The 19,048-nt window shown below is 41.9% G+C and overlaps 1 protein-coding gene across 4 annotated transcripts in view; it reads left to right on the forward strand.

Annotated features, from left to right (window-relative positions):
• Positions 1-2,352: 2,352 nt before the first annotated feature.
• The window catches only part of SERPINB6 (serpin family B member 6), a 31,144-nt gene continuing 14,448 nt past the window's right edge, over positions 2,353-19,048 (forward strand). The window contains exon 1 of one of the 4 annotated variants that reach the window (XM_015534916.2): positions 2,353-2,411. The gene's annotated coding sequence lies outside the window, so the exon portion shown is untranslated. Of the gene's footprint in view, positions 2,468-2,659; positions 2,753-2,925; positions 3,149-19,048 lie in introns of those variants that run through there. The other 3 variants (XM_007073163.3, XM_042985862.1, XM_007073159.3) reach the window with 3 other exon arrangements.

A 19,048-nucleotide genomic window follows, 5' to 3' on the forward strand; every position in this document is an offset into this window, starting at 1 on the left:
ATTTACTGATTGTAAATTCAGACTGCTTTATAAACACCTAAAAGGTTCTGTTTACTTTTATTTTACCTGGAGTACCAAAGTCCCAGTCCCCATCCAGGGAAGTCCTGGGAGATGAAAGGCCATGCTGTTGCTGAGAGTCAGAGCTATATGGTTTCAGGCAGGGTTAACAACAGAGAGCAATTAAACTGGGATTGGAATGAAAAAGACATTCTCTGGAGCCAGATCTATTTGTTGACATCATTGCCGTATCTGAACTGAGTTTTCTAAACATTAGACACCAATGAATCACTGAGTACTCCTGAGCAACTAGCCTTTGGCAAATGGTCTGGGATATTCTTGCCTTCCACTTTACTGCCCTCTCTTCCTCCAGCCATCAGCTGGGACTGAATTGAAACTATACAAATACTGGAAGAAAACATTGGTGAACTGTATAATCTGGAGAACGAGTTTCTAACTATGAGTCAAAAATCTAGATGCAATAAAGGAAAAATCATTAAATTTGACTACATTAAAAACAAAAAATATGCCAAAATCACCAAAGCAATGTCAGAAAACAGATGAGAAGCTGGGAGAAAATATTTGCAACTTATACTACAAAGGACTAATGCTACTATATAAACAGCATGTAAGAACTAAGAAGAAAAAGACCAAACAATTTTAAAAAATGAACAAAAGTCATGAACGGTTCATGGCGGGGGTGGGGGGGGGGAACAAAACAACAAAGAGGCAATGCTTTTAAACATATGAAAAGATGTTCAACCTCACTCATAATACAGGATATGGTAATTAAAACTATAGGAGATAAAACATCTCTCCCCTATCAGATTGGTAAAAATCCAAAGATGTCCATGTATTACTGTTAGTAAGGCTGTGAAGAAGCACTCAGATATAGCTGGGGAGAGGACAAAATGATACAAGCCCTATAGAGAGAAATTTGACAATAGCTAACAAAAATATATGTGTATTTGTCCTTTAACCTAACAATCCCATTTCTAGGAATCTAGGAATCTGGATTGGTGGATATTTCTCCATCAGTACAAAAGAGTATTTACACTAATATCTTGCTACTGAAAGCATGGTCTACGGAACAGCAGCCTCAGCTACCTGGGTGCTTGTTAGAAATGCTGAGTCTCAGGACCTACTGAATCAGAATCTGCATTTTAACAATACCCCAGATTATTTACATGTGCATTCAAGCTTGAGAAGCACTGCACTAGGTTATTCGTGGCATTATTTGTAATGACCCAAATGGAAACAACCCAAATGGCCACCAGTGACACACGAAATACGATCAGCCATGAAAAGGAATAAGGATGCTGTGTAGCAAATACAGAGATTTCCAAAATGTATTGTCAAGTGAAAAAAGCAAGTTGCAGAACTATCGACAGATAACAAATGGATAGGTAATAGAATGACACTCTTTTGATAAGCGTGCACACGCATACACACATACATGTTTGCAAAAAGGTCAGCTGGAAAGACATGCCTGAAGCTAAACAAAACTGGGTTGATATCTCTGGGCATTACTTTATGTTTCACTACTCCAAAAATAAAATTTAAACCGTCACAACTGGGAGAGGGATGCTACAGGCATGCAGTGGGTAGAGGGGCCAGGGATGCTGTTAAACATTCTGTAGTGCCACAGCACAACAAAGAATTATCCAGCTCAGGTGTTAACAGTGTCCATGTTGAGAAATCCTGGCCTAGGGTAAGGATGGAGGAAACGCAAAAACAATTTGAGGTTTCCAAAATTAAACTCATTTTTAAAACGTGGCTAGCGTTTTCCCCTTCTCCTCTCACCTTTCCGTTCTCCATGACTGCTCCAAGGTGGCAAACATGGACTTTGTACACATTTGTATAATTTGTTAGTACCCTGGAGTTTAATTCACATGCGCCAGAAGACTACTGCATTATGAACACACAAGATCGCGTAGGCTTTATTTAAAATTTCTGTCCCGCACTGTGCAACTTATGCCTACGTACCAAGAACTGGCACTTTTCTGGTCACTGACAACATTAATTCACGGTCTCTTTACCAAGTCACAGTAAAGCGCTGGTGTGTCCGCGTACTGTCGCTCTCTGACTGAAAACTCCAGAGGTTTTCGTTTGATTCACCTACCTGGTGGCCCAGTGGGCGAGGTCAACGCAACTAGACTAGAAAAGTACGCGCGGCCCATAGGCCGGCCCCAGGGTGGCGGTCAAAGTGCAGTGGAGTACCTGGCGCACACCTGGTCACCTCCCTTCACCGCCCTCCTGCGAGCCCCAGGCTGCTGACGGACAGCCGCCCCGGGATCTGGGGATGGGCGGTGCGCTGGCTCGCTTCCCCTGACTCCGCCCGCCCTCCGGCTCCGCCGGTATTTGAGGCCCAGAGCTTCTCCCTTCTCTCCAGACCGCCGCGCCAACCCTCCGAGGTACCGTCTGGTGTGGGACCTGCCCCGGCCCGCGGGGACCTGTCCTCCACTCCGAGGTCAGGAAAGCGCCGGAGGCAGGGTGGGGCCGCGAGGGGCGCGTGGACGGGCTGAGCTTGGTAGCTCAGGGATCAGGGTTTTGCAGGGACGGGGGCGTGGCCATGAGGGGCCCGGGGGCACGTAGGGAGGGCGTGGCCTCCCGGGGTCGGGGCGCGCGTGGGTAGGGGCGTGGTCACGCGGGGCCGTGACCCTCGAAATCTTGACGGGGAGGGGGTGGGGTATGAGCGTTTGGGCTCGGGTTCCCTTGAGAAGTCCAGTGGTCTGGCGGACAGTGACACCATCTGGTGAGTAGTGTCTGGCCGCCCAGACCCGGACGCGCAGCCCCGCGTCCGCAGTGGAGGCAGCGGGAGCCGGCATGGGGGCTGCGCTGAGCGTCCAGAGCTGCTGCGCGGGGCCCCGCAGCCACAGGTGACCCCGCGAGGCCTCCGGCCACAGGTGACCTCGCCTGTTCTGTCCGCGAGGCGCCGGGCGTTGGGAACCCAGGGTAGGGGGCTTGGAGGCCTGAGAGAAGGCCAGGGGTCGGTGCCAAAGGCGGCCGAATTTGGGCTCCCCAGCGCCTATTCACTGAAACTGCTCCTTGGTGATCTTCCTGCCCACCCGGTGTGGCCTGCTGGCCTGTGGGCAGGTGCTTCGCAAATTCCGCAGCACCTTCCAGGTTACTCAGGCCTGCGAAGATAATCGTGAGCATCATTCCAGATATTGTTACCTCTGTGTTTTTTTTTGTTTTGTTTTGTCTTTTTTATTAAACTTACTGCAGACAAAATATTACAAGATGTGGTGTCTTCAGGACTAAGAGGACAATGGGGAAAATTTTAATTATACTTGGGGTTTGTGTGCTAGATGAAATTGGCACATGAATTACTTTCTTCCCCCTCTTCCCCATATAAAGCTCAAGTTCAGAAAAGAGAAGTATGGAGAATTAATATTCATATGCTGCCAGGAATACCTAGATGCCAGGGTGGAACTGGGTCAGTGTTGGTACTTTTGCTGCCTGGGCCTGTACAACTGTACCTGGGGACAGGAATATGACCCAAGGCTAACTGCTTCCTCCTGGGTGTGGTTCAGGACTGGTGTGGTGAGATGGGATGAGAAAAATAACCTTGGATTCTGCATTGTATTGCTGCATTGCATTTCTGGGGCTAAGAAATGTGCACTCTGGTTGACATGAATGAAACTGTTATCAGTATTACAGGGTGTGTTCCACTATTGCATGATTACTTTTGAGTGATTGTATCCTTCGGTTTATACCATCACAGAGAAAGGGTGCAATTTTAGTCATACTTGGCCACATAAACTAAATATTTAAAATTATACAAGGCCAATTCCAATTCAAGGCATTTTATTACATTTTAGCATCTTATAGTTAGCTCCACCTGTAAGAGTAGAGTGAAATTAGAATGAATGGAGTCATCATTCTTTTCTGTTCATACTAAGAGCACCCTCTATCACACCAAGTGTGTGTTGTAAGACCTGGGGAGGGGGTGGGGGAGGAACCACACACCTTATGTTTCCAAGCTTGCTGACCTGAGATCAGGCCTAGACGGAAGAAAGGAAATAGTGTATAATCCTACCCATTTGTTGAATACCCACTGTGTGCCAGACATTACTTTATTTAATCCTCACAGTAAACCTGCAAATAGAAGGAATCATCCCAGGACACCTGGGTGGCTCAGGTGGTTAAGCTTCTGACTTCGGCTCAGGTCACCATCTCATGGTTGGTGACTTTGAGCTCTGAATGGGGATCTGTGCTGACAGCTCAGAGCCTGGAGCCTGCTTCGGATTGTGTCTGTCTCTCTCTGCCCCGCCCTGCCCCCCCCCCCCCACTTGTGCTCTGTCTCTCTCAAAAATAAATAAACATGAAAAAAACCTAAAAAAAATAGAAAGAACCACCCCCTGTTTACATACTAGAGAACTGTTGTTCAGAGAAGTAAAATACACATATACTTACACACAGTATACACACAAGTACGCCAGAAAACAAAGGTAGGGATGAAGCGGAAGCCCATGTCTCCATTAAGCCAATCTTTAAATGGTTGGATTTTGTAGGAAATGAAGGCATCTTTAATCCAAGAAGCACAAATAGCGACACCTTAAAAAGTTAACAATCAGTTGAATCAAATCAATTGTGAACAATAATTGCTCAAAGATAACTGATAGTGCTATGGGGAAAATAATACTGCTAGGATAGATTTGATTTGTTAGTCTTGTTTTATACACACACTCATATGTGAAATAGAAAACCTTACTACCCAATTTTTATGTTTGTGATTAAGTATTGTTTTTATTTTTAAAAGGTACACTGTTATTAAAACCATAAATAACTTTGGAATATATAATGCATTTTGCACGTGTATGTGTGCATCTGTGTGTTGTGTATGAAGGACACTTTTGGCTGTCTTACTGAAACCAAAGTAGTAGGGACTTGGAAAGCCAGTGATAGGTGTTGAGTTTCCAATATGATCTGTGAGATATGCATCCTTATTACTGGCGTGTTCATTGAATGGATAGGAGAAAGCTTGCACTTCCTTAAAAAAAAAAAAAAGAAATCCCACACTATAAAAATCTCACTAGATTGTTTATAATTTTCTTTGATATTTGAAATATTGTAGTGAGTGGTAAACTATTTAAATTTGAGTTTATTTTTGTTTCTCTTCTAGAACTAAGATCGCTTTGATCTTTTATGATTATTAAGAATTTGTATGTTATTACAAAGTGATAATGAAAGTTGTTCTATGATTATGTACTAGTGGCCTATAATTAGTGGGCTATTTTCAAATTCACATTTTAGGACAAGATGGATTTTAATAAATAGCATTCAATGCTTGGGCATTTATTTCACAAGTAAAAGAGGAATTGGGTAATAGCCAAAGAAATGGCTTTTAGGGGCGCCTGGGTGGCGCAGTCGGTTAAGCGTCCGACTTCAGCCAGGTCACGATCTCGCGGTCCGTGAGTTCGAGCCCCGCGTCAGGCTCTGGGCTGATGGCTCGGAGCCTGGAGCCTGTTTCCGATTCTGTGTCTCCCTCTCTCTCTGCCCCTCCCCCGTTCATGCTCTGTCTCTCTCTGTCCCAAAAATAAATAAAAAACGTTGAAAAAAAAAAAAAAAGAAATGGCTTTTAAACATTATTGTTTAACTCTGCTCACAAAAGTAGTTGGTAAATTTGTGATCATATGTGTTCAGTTCCTTTCATAAAACTCTACTAAAAATGACATCAAGAAGCCCTTGAAAGCATTAAAAACAAAGGACAAAGAAAAGGAGAGGGGCCAAACAGTGGCCAAGTGATGTCAGAATTTGGGAGGAAAGTGATGGAGGAGGAGTTCCATGTCATGGAGATGACAGTGGTCAAGGCTGGAGGCTCCAGTACCTGCAAAGGCAGGAATGAAGTGCAGGGCTGAAAAATGGGGCCCTGTTAGAAAGTGTGTTGACAGATCCATTAGACCCCATGGTATCCCTGAACCTGGCAACTAGGAAGCCACCTGCCAGAAGATCGGGTTTCAGCCATATAGGATCTGATGCTCAAACTCAGGGACCTCAAGCACTGGGTTGAATTGAAGAGATTACTGTCTGATAGAAATTCCCCAGCCCTACCCTGCTTGCTTCCAGAACACCACCAGCAGCCAGATCAGAAGGTTCCTCCCATTTGCTGTACAACAAAAAAATGCAGCGATCAGGTGATCACACTGCATGAAAGCCTCCAGCTGACTTCCTCTCCATGTAAACAGAATTTGCAACATTGTTTTGTGTTTTCCTCTTAAATGTGACTGCTCCCCAAGGATTGTCCCCCATTTGTGGGAAGCCTGTGTATGAAATAGACTTAGATAAAGCAAACACAAACCACAATAACAGCAACCACAAAAGCCTCAGAGAGAGAGGTGAGTGTAGGGAGCAGAAGACATCTCAATAAAACCGTAATGCTGTTCTCCAAGGAATTGGAATGGAGGGCTGTAAAGAAGGAACAGCAGAGAATAAGGAGAAATCCTTGGAAATTAAAAATATAATGGCTCAAATTAGAAAAAAATCAGTAGAAAACTTGGAAGATAAAGTCATGGACATCCTTCCGGAAATGGAACAAAAATGGCACTGTGATGGAAAATGCAAGAGAAGAAGAGGAGAAAGAGCAGAGCTTTCCACCTCTGTAGCAAGCAGCCTTGCCTATCTCACAGCACCCTACAAATACTGTTTTCAGTGTGTGCGGTGATGAAGGCGCTTAGTATCTGGTAGATCAGTCCACGAGTTCTAGTGTCTGACTAATAGAGGATACAGAAAAAGAGAACAGAGTCAGTCTGAGGGAACTAACTCCTGACTTAATTTTTTTCCCAGAGAGGAAGGAAAATTTGAATTGCTAGATTGGAAGGGTCCCCCAAGTGCACAGCAAAATAAGTAAATGGGGCCCCTCTTAAGGACACACTGTGACATCTCAGAACATCAGGGATAAGGATAAGAATTTGTGAGCTTTTTAAGAATGAGGATGTGGGGAAGGGGGAATGGAACTGGGGTCAGAATGTCATCAGACTTCCCAACAGCAGAGCTGAAGGCTGGAAAGCAGTAAAGCAATGTGGCAGAAATTTGGATGTAAAATAATGTGTAGTGCATTCCAGACCCTGAGAAACTGTCAGTCATATGTAATGGTAAAGACTTCTGGGCATGCAAGATCCCAAAATGTATGCATTCTGTTTTAGAAAACTATTGGACGATTTCCTTCATCAAAATGAGGTAAACAATGAAGCAGGAAGACATTGGGGTCTGACACAAAGGGTATTTTTAGCAAAGAGATACCTCAGAGAAGATAGCAGTGTGGCAGGCTGAAGAGCAGTCCAAAATGTGGCTGATAAACAGTTGTATCAACACGTAGGTATAGTGAAAGAGAAAAGTGATGCACTTGCAGCCCAGATGAACACCTCTAAGTGCAATTATGTTTTATTTTATTTTATTTTTAATTTTTTGTATTTAAAAACATTTTTTTAATGTTTATTTATGTTTTGAGAGAGAGAGAGAGACAAAGTGTGAGCGGGGGAGGGGCAGAGAGCCAGAGGGAGACACAGAATCTGAAGCAGGCTCCAGGCTCTGAGCTGTCAGCACAGAACCTGATGTGGGGCTCGAACCCACAAGCTGTGAGATCATGACCTGAGCCAAAGTCAGACGCTTAACTGACTGAGCCACCCAGGTGCCCCTAAGTGCAATTATGTTTTAGAAAAATTAGGTGTATAAAAACTTTATGTGGCAGTCTCATTTACGGCATAGCATCTTAAGGACTTGCAAGGAAACCTCTATCCAGCTTTGTCCACGGGTGTGGCCCAAACAATAACACCAAAACTCACACTCCTTGAAGATTCAGATTTTGTATTTACAATTCTCCATTAAAAGAAACCAGGAGAAGGGCTGATACCTCATGTTTTTGGACTGGAAATAAAATAGGTAAGTAGGTAGATAGATAGATAGATAGATAGATAGATAGATAGATAGATAAAGAACCAGGGTTGTTGCCCTAGAGCAGGGATGTTTGAGATCAACATGTCAAGATAAAATAATCAATTTCAAGAGACACCCACTAGCACAGTTAATGACAGTTTGAGCGCCAACAAGAAAACCAAGACCAGCTAATTGAAATGCGTTGTCAAAATACCTAAGTCCATTAATAAGTTCAGATGAGGCAGACAAAATGAGTTTTAAAAAGGCACAGAAGAATTTGAATAACGTTTTTCAGGAAATGCTGTGTGATGATCCATATGTGATTGTTATGTAAAAAGTTCTGTTATTCCAGGTTCCTAGGCTAACAAGCACAGTAGTTCTACAACCATAAAGGCCTAAAAATTCAACTAAAGTACTTATAGACCGAGTCTACAATGCAGGTAGAGGAAAACGCATAGCACTTCATTTTAAAGAAAGACATTGGGTTACCAGGAACTGAAATTTGGTGTTTGGATGAGGCCTTGTAAAATCCCAGCAAAGGGAGAAGTGAAGCTCAAAACTCCCCCACTTACTGGAATGTGCTGGTTACTCACTAGAGTGAGTGCTGGGTTCCAAGGAGCAGCTGGGATGGCATGGTGACCAAAAATCAGGCTTCCTGTGTTTGTGTGTGTGTGGGGGGATGGTCCCGAAGCATTAATATCACCTTAGGAAATATATAAGAAGATATAACAAAGGTAAAATATGTTAAACCCGTGGTGTTAATACTTGAGCACAGGGGTAGAAATGAGTTTGTAACTAATGTTTTGTGTCTTAAAAAAATTTTTTTTGTTGTTTATTTTTGAGAGAGAGACAGAGCATGAGCTGGGGAGGGGCGGAGAGCGAGGGAGGCATAGAATCTGAAGCAGGCTCCAGGCTCTGAGCTGTTAGCACAGAGCCGGATGCCGGGCTCGAACTCACGAGCTGCGAGATCATGACCTGAGCAGAAGTCTGATGCTTAACCAACTGAGCCACCCAGGCGCCCATTTTGTGTATTTTTATTTTTATTTATTTTTTTAATTTTAGTTTTTATTTTTTAAAATTTACATCCAAATTAGTTAGCATATGGTGCAACAATGATTTCAGGAGTAGATTCCTTAGTGCCCCTTACCCATTTAGCCCATCCCTCCTCCCACAACCCCTCCAGCAACCCTCAGTTTGTTCTCCATATTTATGAGTCTCTTCTGTTTTGTCCCCCTCCCTGTTTTTGTATTATTTTTGTTTCCCTTACCTTATGTTCATCTGTTTTGTCTCTTAAAGTCCTCATATGAGTGAAGTAATAAGATTTTTGTCTTTTCTCTAATTTCACTTAGCATAATATCCTCCAGTTCCATCCCCATAGTTGCAAATGGCAAGACTTCATTCTTTTTGATTGCCAAGTAATACTCCATTGTATATATATACCACATCTTCTTTATCCATTCATCCATCGAGGGACATTTGGGCCCTTTCCATACTTTGGCTATTGTTTATAGTGCTGCTATAAACATGGGGGTGCACGTGTCCCTTCGAAACAGCACACCTATATCCTGTGGATAAATGCCTAGTAGTGCAATTGCTGGGTGGTAGGGTAGTTCTGTTTTTAGTTTTTTGAGGAACCTCCATACTGTTTTCCAGAGTGACTGTACCAGCTTGCATTCCCATGTTTTGTATATTTTTAAACGTGTTTGAAAGTCTTAGGTTATCCTAGCTTATTGGATTTGTAAGTCTTGATTTATAAGGTTTATAGAAGTCTAAATGTTTACTAAGGTTTAAACATTTTTAAGTTTGCTTTAAATATTTTTTTCATTTTTTTAATGTTTATTCTTGTGAGAGAGAGAGAGGGAGAGAGAGTTAGTCTGACAGGGGGCTGGAACTCATGAGCCATGAGATCATGACCTTAGCAGAAGTTAGATGCTTAACCCCACCCAGGGACCATTAAGTTTGCTTTGAAAGATGTCAAAAGCATTAAAAAATCTGATATATTAAAATAAATAACTGATGCTTAAATATTTAAGCACAATAATTTCTTTGCAGTGTAAGCCGTATACTGCCAAACAATTGACAATTAATGAGAGTATTTTAGTAGGGAATGTTGTTCCCTGTCTATGAAAATTCCTTTTGGGCAGGAAGGCCCCTGAGCTCACCAGCAGGGCGATAGACTGTGGGAGAGGAGAAGGGGACCAGTAGATGACTCTGTATCTGAGCATACGAAACAGTTAGTGGAAAGGTCTAGTGACATGTAGAACATTTGGGGGAAGTTGCCATAGCTACATAGAAAACTAAAGAAATGTGGGGGGAAAGGCAATATTAACCTAAGGAAAAGCAGTGTTAAGTGATAGGAAATGTGCCTCTAGGATACTACTTGGTTTAGCACTGATCACTACTAGCTCTAATAAAGCAAGCCATGGGTGGGGAAGGACAAGGGCAGCAGTGTAAGAGAACCTGTAGTTATTTGTGATATCTCTTTGAGCACTGTCTGACATTTAAACTAAGTGTGTGAGTATTAATTTCACAAAAATAAAAATGAACCAAATCCTGGCCCCTAAAAATAATAGAGGCATGTTGTAGAAAATGTGAAAATGCAGAAAAATATAAAAAACATAAAAATGACCTGTAGCTGAGAAACATTGGGTGCACAATATTTCCTTCCATTCTGTCTTTAAAGTATGCTTACATGTACTTTTCTTCCTAGTTAACATGGAGAACATTTAAAAGTTTATTTATAGTGTTATATCCTCTTTTTCAGCTTAATTTTGTATAGCCTGGAACATTAGCATGCTTTTTAAAAAATTAATACCTCCTTTACTATCCATCATGAATGTGACAGAATTTGTGGTTCTCTGTTGTTGGGCATTTAAAACTTTTCTATAGCATATGAAGTAGTTAGTAGTTGCTTTTGTCCGTAATATTTTTTTATATTAAATTTATTGTCAGATTGGTTTCCATACAACACCCAGTGCTCATTCCAACAGGTGCCCTCCTCAATGCCCATCACCCACTTTCCCCTCTTCCCCACCCCCCATCAATCCTCAGTTTGTTCTCAGTATTTAAGAGTCTCTTATGGTTTGCCTCCCTCCCTCTCTGTAACTGTTTTTATTCCTCTCTTCCCCTCCCCCATGGTCTTCTGTTAAGTTTCTCAGGATCCACATATGAGTGAAAACATATGGTATCTGTCTTTCTCTGCCTTATTTCACTTAGCATAATACTCTCCAGTTCCATCCAATGTCCATAATATTTTTTACGGTTTTATTGAGAAATCATTGACATATATCACTGTGTAAGTTTAAGGTATACAGCATGATGGTTTGATATACATATGTTGTGGAATTATTGCCACAATGGGTTCAGCTAACATTCATCTTCTCATACAGATGTGATAAAAAAAAAAGAGTAAAGGGAAAAAAATTCTCCTTGTGGTGGTAACTCTTAAGACTTACCCCTTTAACTATCTTTTAACTACCTTCTGACATAGCTAATGGCAATATTAGTTTATAAGCATCATGTTGTACATTACATCCGTGATACTTACGTCTCCTGTATTTGGAAGTTTCTACCTTTTGACCACCTTCCTCCAGTTTCCTCTCCCTTCAACTCCCACCTCTGGTAACAAGTCTAAACTCTTTCTTATGAGTTTGTTTTGTGTTATTCCACATATCAGTGACATCATACAGTATTTGTCTTTCCTCTATCTGAGTTATTTCACATAGCATAATGCCTTCAAGGTCCATCCATGTTGTTGTAAATGGTAGGATTTCCTTGTGTTTTTTTTATGGCTGAATATTATTCCATTGCATAACTGTACTATATATATATATATATATATATATATATATATATATATATATCACAACTTCTTTATCTACTGATCCACAGATGGACACTTAGGTTGTTTCCATGTCTTGGTTATTTCAAATAATGCTGCAGTGGACATGGGAGTTCAGATTATCTTTTCCAGTTAGTATTTTTGTTTCCTTTGAATGTAGTCCCAGAAGTGGATTTGTTGGATCATATGGTAGATCTATTTTTAATTTTCTGAGGGTCCTCCATACTGTTTTCCATAGTGGCTATACCAACCTCAATAGCAGTGCACAAGAGTCCCGTTTTTCTCCACATGCATACTAGAATTTGTCATCTTTTGTCTTTTTTGATGATGGCCATTCTAACAGGCATGAGGTGATATCTTATTGTGATTTTAAATTGTATTTCCCTGATGATTAGTGATGTTGAGCATCTTTTCATGTACCTGTTAATCCTTCCTATATCTTCTTTGGGGAAATGTCTATTTTCAGGTCATCTTCTTTATCCATTCATCTGTCAATGGACATTTGGGCTCTTTCCTTACTTTGGCTATTGTCGATAGCACTGCTGTAAATATTGGAGTGCATGTGCCCCTTTGAAACAGCACACCTGTATCCCTTGGATAAATACCTAGTAATGAAATTTCTGGGTCGTAGGGTAGTTCTATTTTTAATTTCTTGAGGAACCTCCTGTTGTTGCCTGAGTTGTTAATTTAGCCACTCTGACAGGTTTGAGGTGGTATGTCATTGTGGTTTTGATTTGTATTTCCCTGATGATGAGTGATGTTGAGCATTTTCTCAGTGTCAGTTGGCCATCTGGATGTCTTCTTTGGAGAAGTGTCTATTCATGTCTTTTGCCCATTTCTTCATTGGATTATTTGTTTTTTGGGTGTTGAGTGTGATAATTTCTTTATAGATTTTGGATTCTAACCCTTTATCTGATATGTCATTTGCAGATATCTTCTTCCCTTCCATTGGTTGCTGTTTAGTTTTACTGATTTTTTTCCTTCGCTGTGCAGAAGCTTTTTATCTTGATGAGGTCCCAATAGTTCATTTCTGTTTTTGTTTCCCTTGCCTCTGGATATGTTTTGAGTAAGAAGTTGCTGCGGCCGAGGTCAAAGAGATTTTTGCCTGCTTTCTCCTCTAGGATTTTGGTGGCTTCCTGTCTTACATTTAGGTCTTTTATCCATTTTGAATTTATTTTTGTGTACGGTGTAAGAAAGTGGTCCAGGTTCATTTTTCTGCATGTCGCTGTCCAGTTTTCCCAGCACCATTTGCTGAAGAGACTGTCTTTATTCCATTGGATATTCTTTCCTGCTTTGTCAAAGATTAGTTGGCCATTCATTTGTGGGTCCGTTTCTGGGTTTTCTATTCTGTTTCATTGATCTGAGTGTCAGTTTTTGTGCCAGTGCCATACTGACTTGATGACTACAGTTTTGTAATATAGCTTGAAGTCTGGGATTTTGATGCGTTCAGTTTTGGTTTTCTTTTTCAAGATTGCTTTGGCTATTCTGGGTCTTTTCTGGTTCCATAAAAATTGTAGGATTGTTTGTTCTAGCTCTGTGAAGAATGCTGGTGTTATTTTGATAGGGATTGATGAATGATCATTTTAATATGCTGCTAAAATCAGTTTGCTAGTATTTTATTAATTTTTGCATCTACATTTGTCAAAGATGTTGGCCTATAGTTGTCTTCCCTAATAGTAGGGAAAGCCTTTTCTGGTTTTGGTATCAGGATAATGCTGGCCTTATTAAATGAATTTGGGAGTGTTCTCTTCTCTTTGAGTTTGAGAAGGATTGGTATTAATTCTTTAAATGTTTGGTAAAATTCACCAGTGAAGCCTTATGGTTCTGGCCTTTTCTTTGTTGAGAGATTTTTGATTACTAATTCAATCTCCTTTCTAGTAATTGGTCTATTCGGGTTTTTCTATTTCTTCCTGATTCAGGTTTTGTAAGTTTTATGTTTCTAAGAATTTTTCCATTTCTGCTAGGTTGTCCAGTTTATTGGTATATAGTTATTCATAGTAACCTCTTATGATCCTTTGAATTTCCTTTTTAAATTTTTAAAAAAATTTTTAAATTTATTTTTGAGAGAGAAAGAGATAGCATGAGCAGGGGAGGGACACAGAGAGAGGGAGGCACAGAATCCAAAGACAGGCTCCAGGCTCTGAGCTTTTAGCTCAGAGCCTGACGCATTTAGCGTTTAGCCCTTTAGCATTTCTTGTAAGTCAGATCTGGTGGTAATGAAATGTCTCAGCTTTTATTTGTGTGAGAAAGTCTTTATAACTTCTTTGTTTCTGAAGGAGAGCTTCATCGGTCATAGAATTGTTGACAGGTTTTGTTTGTTTCTTTGTTTTTCAATATTTTGAATGTCATCCCATTTTCTCCTGGCCTGAAAAGTTTCTGTTGAGAAATCTGTTCATAGTCTTACAAGGGTTCCCTTAAGGATGTAACTTCTCTGTTTTCTCTTGCCGCTCTTAAAAATTCTTTCTTTGTTGACTATTCAATTATGGTTGTTGGTGTAGCCCTTATTCAGGTTCAGGCTATTTGGGGTCCTTTGGGTCTCATGGATGTAGACATCCATTTCTCTCCCCAAGTTTGGGAAGTTTTCGGCCATTATTGCTTTAAATAAACTCCCTGTCGCTTTATTTCTCTTCTCCCTCTGGAATTCTCATAATGCAAATATTGTTTCTTTTTGCTGTGTCCTATAGTTCCTATGGACTTGCTTCACAGAAAATTTTTGTTTCTCCTAACTTTCAATGTCTAGTCCTCCAGATCACTGATTGTTTTGTCTGCATGAACAAGTCTACCCACTTACTTACTTACTTACTTACTTACTTATTTATTTATTGTTCGAGAGAGAGTGCACAAGTTTTGGGAGAGGGGCAGAGGGGGAGAGAGAGAGAATCTCAAGCAGGCTCCACACTCAGCATGGACCCCAATGCAGGGCTCAGTCCCATGACCCCAGGATAGTGATCTGAGCTGAAATCCAAGAGTCAGACACTGACTGAGCCGCCCAGGTGCCTCAGGTCAAGTCTACCTTTGAAACTCCTGAATTCTTCAGTTTAGTTGTTGTACTTTCAACTCTAGGATTTCAGTTTTCTGGGGTTTTATGGTGGTTGTTATTTCCTTTCAGACTTCTCATTTTGTTCATGCATTGTTTCCCTAATTTTGTTTAGTTGTGTGTCACCATTTTCTTTTTGTTCACTAAGCTTCCTTAAGAGGATTATTCTGATTTCTTTTTATGACAGTTTATAGATCTCCATTTATTTTAGGTCAGTTACTGGAGCTTTATTAGTTTCCTTTCATGGTCTCATATTTACCTGATTAATCATGATCTTGATTCCTTATGTTGGTATTTGTGCACTTGATGAATGGGGTTCATCTTCTAGACTTTATAGATTTGTTTTGGGAGAGACAGCTCTCCACCAGTAAGCCCAGCTGGGTTTCTGGCTACATCTGCTGCTAATGATTTGGGGCATGTAGGGCTTATTATTATGGTCTCTTTTGGGGTGAGGCAACTGTTTGAGCTCTGAAGATGGAGATGGTGGGGTGCCACTGGCTAAGAACAGTTGGATAGGACTACTGGCTTGGTTCCCTACCTAAGTGAGGCTATAGGATAGGCTCAGCAGTTGCTTGCATTTTCTGGTCTGGCTTTGTAGATGGTCAGGACTGGGTACTATATTCAGTAGTAGTTGGGGCTGTGAATTAATAACTTCCTGCCTTGGCAGGACAGCCAGCCAGAACCCAGGGACTATACAACTCATTGTTTGCTGGCTGAATCAGGCCAGAGCATGCACTGAGTTCCCTGCTCAGGTGAGGCCACTGGTTTCACTCTGCAGATGGTGGAAGGCACAGGCAGTGCTCTCTGTTCAAGTGCCTCTGTGTGTAGGGATGTTTTTCATGTGCTCTGGTTAGGTTCCCTGGTTGGAGAGGCTGAAGGCTATATTCAACAAGTGGGGCTATGAATAAAAATCCCTGTTCCAAGGCAGTGGGAGAAGCAGGTCTAGAGTTGGTAAAACTCTTTGTTGTCTTTTTTTTTTTTTTTTAAAGAGATAGAGAAGGAACAAAGGAGAGAGGGAGAAGGAGGGAGAGAGGGAGAAGGAGAGAGAGAGAATCTTAAGCAGGCTCCACACCCAGTGTGGAGCCTGACACAAGGCAGGACAGGATCTCATGACTCTGAGATCATGACCCAAGATGAAATCAGGAGTCAGACACAATCAGCTGAGCCACCCAGGGGCCCAAAACTCTTTGTTGTCTTAACTCAAGCTGATCCACACCCTAATTTCCCTGCTAAACAGGGCCACTGGCTTTACTCTGTAGATTCTCAGCTCTATCTGCCCTTCTCTTGGCTCAGCACCCCTGGGCTGCACAGCTCCCAGGAGTTGTCTCCAGCCCTTTTATTCAGGTGGGGCCAGAAGACACTCTCCACAGGCAGGTGGGGCTGTGATTCAGCTACCTTGCCTGAGTGGGAGAGGGAAGGCTGCTCCAAGTTACCTTCAGTTTCCCAAACAGGCTGTCTGGTTGGGAGAGTCCTGGAGTTACCCTCAATCCTCTGTGAATTAATCCCACTGCCTCCGTACCTGGTACTGGCTTTGCTCTGGGGGCAATCAGCTCTGCCTGCCCACTTCTCAGCTTGAGCACCACTGGGCAGCACAGCTTCCAGGAGTTGTCACCAGGCCTTCTGGTCAGATGGGGCTGGAAGGCACTCTCAGCAGCCGTGGGTGGGGCTATGACTCAGCATCTTGCCCAGGCATGGGCAGACTGGGCTCTAGGGCTGGCAGAACTCCTCGTTTGATGATCTGAATCAGGCAGATCTCCACTCTGGTGTGTTCCCTGGTCAGAGTGCATCGCTGACTTAGTTCTACAGATGAGGAAAGCCTCTGGGTGTGATTACTATGTGGACACTGCAGGCATGAACTTGGACTGCCAAGATCCATGTGCTGGTTGTCGCAAGCCCCTCCCCTCTTCTCCATCATGGATCCCCAGTGGTTGAGCCACGCAGATTCCACTGCAGTCTCTGTAGAGTGAGAGACGCTGAGGCGACCTCTTCATGTGCTGCTGCCCTGTCCTTTATTTTTATTTTTTTAATTGCAAATTATGCTCTGGAAATATTGGCATAGCAATTTATAGGATCATTTACACAGTATAGGAAGGAATACCTATCTTAGTCATTGTTGGAAATTAATGGTTTTTTAACTTTCAAAAATTGTGTTTTAAAAAGGTATGTTGAATTTGCTCTCCACCTCTCCTTTTTTTTTTTTTTTTTGGAAGTCTGTATGCCTTAGTGATTGAACTCCAGTGCCATGCAGACCTGGTTTCTAGCCTTCACTCTACCATTTGTATAGCCTTGTGATAAAAGAGTGATGGCTCCCATTTCTTTGCTTATCAAATGCTGATCTTCTCAACCAGCTTTACAAGGTTATAAGAGTCATTTAGGAAAAGTACTAATATAGGTCCCAGTGTGTAGTATATACTCAAAAATGGGTATTTATTTTTTCTGAAGTTAAAACTTTTTAATGTAATCACTAGTTATTGTTCTTGTTTGAGGCACAAGGGAACTGTTTCTAACATTTTATCATCGATGATGGCTGATACTCCTTGTCACATTAAGGAAGTATAGGAAGTACCATTTTCTTTTTGTTTTAAGGGCATTTATTATGAGTGGGCAATTCAGTTATTTCATGATTAACTTATTTTCTGCTATAAGATTATCCTGCATATCTGGAATAAGCCTACAACCATCATTGATTTCATGTTTCTTTCTTATTTAACAATTTTCATAGGACGTGGATATAACTTTTTTAAATGTTTTATTTATTTTTGAGAGAGAGAGAGCACAAGTGAGCATGAGCAGGGAAGGGCAGAGAGAGAGAGAGGGAGACACAGAATCTGAAGCAGGCTCCAGGCTCCGAGCTGTCAGCACAGAGCCTGATGTGGGGCTTGAACCCACGAATGGTGAGATCACGACCTGAGCTGAAGTCTGCTGCTTAACCAACTGAGCCACCCAGGCGCCCTGAGTGTGAACATAATTTCACTTTTAACAGCTATCCGTCGTTGTCAGCTGAGAAATGGAATGCTGTTAGACTTCACCTTGGGCTTTGAAGAGTAAACTCCTCTCTGGCTCTTTTTTCTGCATTCATGTTAACAATAGACATTGAAGATGGCAGGGCACACAGATTACCTGGCCTCCTCTTCCTCATGCAGGGAGCAGGAACCGAGTAACACATTCAGAGTCCCAGAGCTGGAACTGAAAACCTCATCTCCCTCCTGACTTGTGCCTTTTCCTCTGAATGTCCTGGCTTGGTTTTTCCAGGGTCAGTGTTTAAAGCCAGAAGACTGAAGCTGCTTTATGTTGAGGAACTACTGCTCTTTGAGCTTTCTCAATTCGCTGAGGGGCTGGGTAGCCAGCATCAGTGGGGGCTGAGCCATCTTGGGGGCCAAGCCAGAGGTGTCCCTGTCCCCAGCTAAGAGGAAGATTTGTGTGGTGGGGGACCCACAGACACCTGCCTGAGTCTTGACATTGGATTGTGTCAGGAATGCTTGGGATTGTGCCTCTTGCCCTGTGGTACATCCTCGTACCTAATTCTTCATTCTTAAACCTGTTTTCACAGTTGTTTCTCTTAAAATTGAGAAGCAGGCAGCACTTGCTGATGTAAAATCCAAATAAACAATATAATTTTTGCATCAGTTCCATAGAATAGCTACTTTTGTTTCTATTGATGTTCCCAAGGGTCTGCAAAATCTTGAAGTTATTTCTGTATCAACAAAGAATCCATTATTTCAGAAGAATTTTAATAAGGTGTATGTTCTATTGTACATCTCTTAGAAATTAGTAATTTCAGGGGTGCCTGGGTGGCTCAGTCGGTTAAATGGCCAAGACTTCGGCTCAGGTCATGATCTCACGGTCCGTGAGTTCAAGCCCCACGTCGGGCTCTGTGCTGATAGCTCAGAGCCTGGAGCCTGTTTCAGATTCTCTGTCTCCCTCTCTCTGACCCTCCCCCGTTCATGCTCTGTCTCTCTCTGTCTCAAAAATAAATAAACGTTAAAAAAAAATAAAAACAAAAAGAAATTAGTAATTTCAGATATGTATGGAAAGTCTGAGCAAACTAGGAGTGCTCAGCACCCCAGCTATTCTCTATAGTGAATAAATAGAGTTTGCAAACAAAATGTTTAAAACAAGGATAGTAAATAAAATTTATCAGGTATGTAAGTTGCAGTATTAGTTTGCTGTGTCTCTTGTAGCAGATTCCCGCAAGCTCAGTGCATTTGTTCTCTCATGCTTCTGGAGGCCTCAAGGCTGACAGGCTTCACTGAGCAACACCGGGGTTTTGACAGGGTTGTGCTCTCCCCAGAGGC

The sequence above is a fragment of the Panthera tigris genome, chromosome B2 (genome assembly GCF_018350195.1).
Source record: "Panthera tigris isolate Pti1 chromosome B2, P.tigris_Pti1_mat1.1, whole genome shotgun sequence".
Lineage (NCBI taxonomy): Eukaryota > Metazoa > Chordata > Mammalia > Carnivora > Felidae > Panthera > Panthera tigris.